The sequence below is a fragment of the Ictidomys tridecemlineatus genome, chromosome 2, assembly GCF_052094955.1.
Source record: "Ictidomys tridecemlineatus isolate mIctTri1 chromosome 2, mIctTri1.hap1, whole genome shotgun sequence".
NCBI lineage: Eukaryota > Metazoa > Chordata > Mammalia > Rodentia > Sciuridae > Ictidomys > Ictidomys tridecemlineatus.
In genome coordinates this window covers 146,883,335-146,889,334 of record NC_135478.1, presented here as the reverse complement: position 1 = coordinate 146,889,334, position 6,000 = coordinate 146,883,335, and the positions used below count along the sequence as shown (strand labels likewise).

Genomic DNA, 6,000 nt, shown 5'->3' with positions numbered 1-6,000 from the left:
CCAGTCATGATCCTCTGGCAAAGTGCATAGTCACGGCTGTGATACATTGGGATGAGAGGTACTATATAAATGTCAGATGTTACATAAATGTCAGGAATGATTATTGTTTGTTAATGGCGGCTAAACTGTTCCTAAGCAAAGATCCAACTCCCAGCCAGGAAGTTCTTTCCAGACGTTCTAACCACCAATAACCCACAGGAAGGGAAAATGTGCACCCCTAGTTCTATAAAGGAACCCAGACGGGGTCTGGGGTAGAAAATAGGGGGTTGGAATTGTCCCAGTGCCACCACCTGCTTGGCAGATGATCTCAGGCCAGTCCTCTAACCTTCTAGAGTCTGCTTTAGCCCACCTGTAAAATGTGATAATTATAACACTCGTCCTACTTCTCCTTATTGTATCAGGGTTGTTGTGAGAAATAAGAGTTCACGTGGTTTCAATTGCTTTGCAAAGTGTGAATTGCTGCAAGGATGGCGGTGGTCATCTAGAATCGGGCTGGAAATTAATCTATGCCTTCCCCTTGAATACTACCCACAGAGAGAACTTTTGAAAGGAAATTAAGCTGGGATGATGAAGGTGATGGCGATGATGACTGGCCAATGCTGAAAGCGCCAGGCTCCTTTCTCACTGCAGACCAGGCGCGCAGATCCAACATTTTGGCCCTGGCTCTGCGGCTTCCCAGCCGGTGAGCTTGGGCCAGTAACCCAGGAGGCTCTGAAAGCGATCGCCAAGGACCCTTCCGGCTCTGACGCTGAGTCTAAATCGGGCTCATCACTGGGATCTAGCTGAGATTCACCTTTCGCCTTCAGGAGGACTCTCCCTACAGTCCCTCAGATGCATGAAGTGGGGGGGGGGCAATTGAAAAGGGTGGGGGCTGTGTGTTTCAAGTGAGTGTGCACTATAAGGAAGTTATTCTCCTGGAGGTGAGGTGGGGTAGGGGGCAGTGAAGAAGGGGTGTCCTGGGAGTGCTCTGAGAAGCCAGCATGCAGGGAACACTGCAATGAGGTCATGACTGTCGCAGGCAAAAGGAGGTGGACATCTTCTGATGGGGGGATGGGGAGCGTCCCGCATTTTTATTTGCAGAAACTCTGTTCCCACTTCCTTCAGCATCCCCTTCCCAGCTCCCCCTTCTGATCCCCAAATCCTTACACCTTTCAGAACCTACTAGGCTCTCCCGCGGGAGAGCCCGGGTCTGCACTTTCTCCGTGGTCCTGTCTGAAACCATCAGGATTGTTTCCAAGCTGACTCACACCACTAATGTCAGGGAGCCGTGTCACACGGCGCTGGGCTCTGCAAGCTGTTGCTTGCGCGATCGCCGTCGCCGCCGCCACCGCTCCAGGGCGGGTGCATCGGAGTCCGCTCCAGGGGCGGGGGCCCGGGGCGGGGCCGGGGGCGGTCCCGCCCCCTCAGCGTGCCGGGCCCCGCCCTCTCTCCCTCCCTCCCCCGCGGACCGCAATGATTTAGAAGTTCAGGAATCCCACGTGACGTCACCGGGGGGGTGATGTAATGCACTCTAAATAGAATGTATTGTAATCTTTGCTCAGTCCAACGTGGTCCCTTCACCCGGGCTCCGCTCTTGCCTTCTCCACACTTGTTTGGTAAGTTCCTAAAAATACGGCTCGGCCACTTCTGGGGTTTTGCATTTAGGCACTTTTGTTGCACTTGCCGCGGGAGCCATCTCGGGAGTGTACTTGTTTGCAGGGGTTGGTTCTCGGCAGTAGCCGCGAGGTTACTTGGTCCAATGGGCAGGTCACAGGGCAAGGAGTAGGGAAGATGCGATGCATATTTTTGGAGGGTGATCTGTGTTTGTAAACATTTTGGCGGACCAGAGGGAAGTCCGGCCGCAATTGCTGATGGACTGTGGAATTCTGCTGTGTCCTGTGGTCATCCCAGAGACCCCACGCCGTGTCCGTCCGGGAGCGCGTCTCGGTGGACGCTGCGCCGCGCGACTAGAGGGATGCTAACTGGAGCCAGCGCCGTGTTCGCCGCAGCGTGCGTGCGTGTGTGGGAGCGCGCGTGAGTTTCCCTGACACGGGGAACAGTTATGAATCGGGGGTGTATGTTTGCCTCCAGAGACCTGGCAAGGTGCGGAACCCTGCAGAAGTGTGGTCAAGCGGCAGCGGCGGCGGCAGCGGCAGCAGCGGAGACGACCAGCCAGGAGCCTCGCCCCGCGTAGCCTGCTTTGCAGTGATGCGGCGGAACCCCCGGAGAAAGTTTGCAAACTTCCAGCAGGCGCTGCAAGGACACCGGGTCACCTAGGGGGCGGGCGGGCAAGTGTGCCGGAGGCTCGCTTTCTCCCGGTACCAAGCCGGCTGTTGCCACCTCTCCCGCAGGGCTGCCCGCTGCAGCTGGTGGGCGCGCGCGCGCCCTGGGAGGGGAGGTCGCCTCGCTGGGCACTTGACTTTCACTCCAGGCGCTCCGGGCTCGTGAGTGACGAGGCTGTTTGTCAGCTCGCGTGCACTCCTCCATCCGCCTCTTTCTCGCTGCCATCATTACCTCTTCGCCGCTGCCCCAAATGACAGCTCGCGGTGGCGCCCAGACAGTTCTCAGCACCGGCGGTGGAAGACTTCCTCTGCGGCAGACTCTCAACCCAAACACTTAAACTTTTTACGAAGTTCTTATAGGGGCAAGACACGAAGGAACTAAGGAGATGTTTTCTCCCGGGGGCTGCATGCCGCTTCTTCTGTGCCTTAGATTCATTTCCTGGGGGTGTCTGATAGTTAAAGCCTCCAGTTTACCCTCAACGAGTGCCGCCCCCCACTTGATGATGCTTGTTCAAGGCCAGGAATCGGAGTGTGCTGCTTGTATATTTCGTTGTCAGAGTCTGCAGAGTGCGTTTGTTTATTTTTTAAAAATTTTTTATTTTTCCCTCTTTCTGACATGTGTCAAGGAATAAAGACTGGATACAGGTCCATTACGTCATTCTGCAGGCCAGTAAGTGTTTGATTAACAGCTTCAGATACTCAAGGGTTCAGGGGCTTAGAATGCTGACAAAGCAACTCTGCTTTTCACTCCCACCCCCCAATATACTCGTGCAATCGCCCATTCCCTGGGCATCTTTATTGCCCTCTATTCCCCATCCCTCCTTTTCCGCCCCTCCCCCGCCCTCATCGTTATCACTCTAGACCCGCCTCCGCCTTTTACAGCTTTCCCTGGGGCGAACACTGTCCCTGGAGTGTGGGTAAGAGCTTCTGGTGTCTGAGGAGACCTCAGTACCTGATCAGCGCACAATCTGCCCTTTTCTATTATTTAAGAAAGTCACCAGCAAGCCCCCTTCTCCAGAGCGAAAATGCTCAGCCCTGATCTCAGGAAGTGTTTGGAAGCGTTATGATAAGTACTGTGTCCCGCGTCCCTGTGGTGGCTTAGGAAAGCAACACACCCACAACAACAAAGTATTTAACTTGACACAGCGCCTGCCCAGAACCGTTTAACCCAAGAGGGAAGACTAAGAAGCCAGGAGCGGACCAAGTCAGGTTTAGCAGAAAGAATCAAGATTAGATGTTTTATTTCTAAAGTGAGGGAGCGTTGAGTCGGTTGAACTCAAAGCGCCATACAATAAACTGCTGCACGTGTTACTTTCTTGTTCTTAACCTAAAGTTTCTATGCTTAAAGAGGAAGTTAAATACATAAGTCATCGAATTGAGTCAGAATCTCCCTATAGGCAGTTGAAATAAAAACACCCTGTGTGTGACTTGTTCAAGGGCTAAAAAGTAAAAAGAACCCTTTGGGTAGTATGGAAAGTGTGCAGCAGAAATCTAATGGAAATTTTACTAACAGGCTTTTGGATAGAGGGGGACAGGGGACTAGGGTGTTCTCTGATTTGGAGCTAGTGAAAGCTAAATAAAGGAAAACTTATATTCTGAATAGGTGGGAATTTCTTGAAGAACACGTGTTTTGTTATAATCAGATCTACTTTCTTCAAAGGGAAAGCCATGCTGTAGGCTAGGCATTTGTGCAACTCCTGTCTAGGGTCTAATTGACATCCCTTCCCCAAGTTTGTGGCAGTATTTATTATTTATTCACATCTAGAGATGAAATAGTATATCCCTCCTCCACAATACATGGGCATCTAAATGTTAAACTTCTTGTTTGTGATGCATAAACCTAAAGGAAAAAATGGCCCAGGTCACGGGCACTGGAGAGTGTGATTAATGATCAGTGATTTAGTGATCAGTGATTAGTGGTTTTATTCAAACTGTTACCTCTGACCAGAAGCACACATCAGAGGATTAACAGGCTCTTTAGATAAATGCTCATTAGTGGAAGGGGAAAAGCAAAGATAATAGGCATGCACCCAGGGACAACTTTCGAAGAAAATCATTCCCGTCTTCAGAATAATAAGCTCTATTAACAGAAAGCCCTTTTAATTTAAAACTGGCTTTTATCTTGTAAATCAAAGTTAGATGTAAAAGTTTGTAGTGCCATTATAACCTAAATTTTCCCATATCCACTAGATGTGGATTATCTCAGTAGCGATATTTTTTTTATTTAAATAAACAATTGGACCTTTAGAGCAGCTGAACCCTGACAAGTTCTTAGCTCCCAGGGTTTGAAGGTGTCCCCCCTTCTGGGATGGGGCTTGCAGCTTGTGGACTAGATGGCGCACTGTTATTTGGTGGTGTGTGCAGCAGAGATCTCGAAGGAGTGTGGACTGAGCATGTAGCTGCTTGTGAGGTGTTCCCTAACACCACAGGGTTGATTCTGTGCAGGGTTGAAGACTAGACAGTTCTACAAGATTTTAGTCACATTTTCCATGTCAGTTAAATCTAGGGAGTTCAAGGCTACTGGAAAAATTAGTCTCATTACTAAAAGAAACTTAGAGAACGAGGGAGGGAAGGAGGTACAGAGTCCAGGAGGTACCTCTGGGTTGCAGAAGTGATTGTAAAATACCAGACCTTTTTTTTTTTTCCTTTTTACTAAGAGCTAGTTTCACAGTCTTCTGGTCTGAAACACTGAGGCAAATACTCAAAGATTGATTTTCTTCCTAATCTTGCTGGTGGAAAGAAGTTACTAGAAAGAAAGGAAGAAAAAAATTGATTTGGTGACTGCAGGAAGCAACACGTTGCTGATTTTATTCTCCAGATAATGGTAAGAATTATGCTTATTAAGCAGAGAAAGAACTTGGTGCTTGGCTAAGTGGGGTCAGTCTTGTGTTTTCAATGGATTTCTTAGTTATGAGTTTTAATGTTGCTTTTCTCAGTTCCCTGGGACTTATAGCATTTTGTGTGGAAGGTGTTGTATGTGTGTCTCTCTATGTAAATCATGATTTCTGGTAAAAATAGCAATGAAGCATGTTAAGTAGTGTGTCAGGTAAGAATTCTCTTTTCTACAAGCTTTCATGAATCACTTCAACAAGTATTTGAATTTTAGTAAGAAGGAATTCTTTTTAAAAAGAAAGATAAAAATGAGAAACAAAACAAAACAACCCCATTTCCCACATCTAAACCTAGATGTGTACTTCCCTGAAGAAGGATGCTATTGATTGTCAGCTATTACTTTGGTTTTATAATTTAAAAAGAACTCACCATGTCTCTCCATAAATTTTTTCCCTTATTTTCCTTTGATCATAGCATTTTATATAGATCTGATAGTTTTAAAGTTCTTACTGATTCCTGTTGATTTTTCTTTTTCAACTTCACTCAGAGTAAACACGTTTGCTCAACTGATAACATCCAAGCCAACTGAATTCTAAGGCAAATTGCTGATATCCATAAATAACCTGTCAAGTCAAAGTCAGTTGTAACCGTATATAGTTTATACCTGCGCAGATGGTGTAGAACATTCCCACAAAAAGTAGAAACCATGCCTTTATTTCTATATCTCTGTGATATTGCAGCAGTCTGTCAGAGAGACTTTTCCTGAATAGCTTTTCAATTATAGTAAGTAGAATATTTTTGCTATAACTACGTGCCAGTTTCCCACACCTGCGTGTTCAAAAACAATCAACCGTGGAGTTTCCATGGCTATTTGTCCTGATGTCAAGTTCTCCGTCTCTTGATTTCC

The 6,000-nt window shown here is 47.6% G+C and overlaps 1 protein-coding gene across 2 annotated transcripts in view; it reads left to right on the top strand.

The window, feature by feature from the left end:
* Window positions 1-1,487: 1,487 nt before the first annotated feature.
* Window positions 1,488-6,000, top strand: part of Creb5 (cAMP responsive element binding protein 5) — a 403,168-nt gene continuing 398,655 nt past the window's right edge. The window contains exon 1 of one of the 2 annotated variants that reach the window (XM_078039921.1): window positions 1,488-1,595. The gene's annotated coding sequence lies outside the window, so the exon portion shown is untranslated. The remainder of the gene's footprint in view (window positions 1,596-6,000) is intronic. The other variant, XM_078039920.1, reaches the window with a different exon arrangement.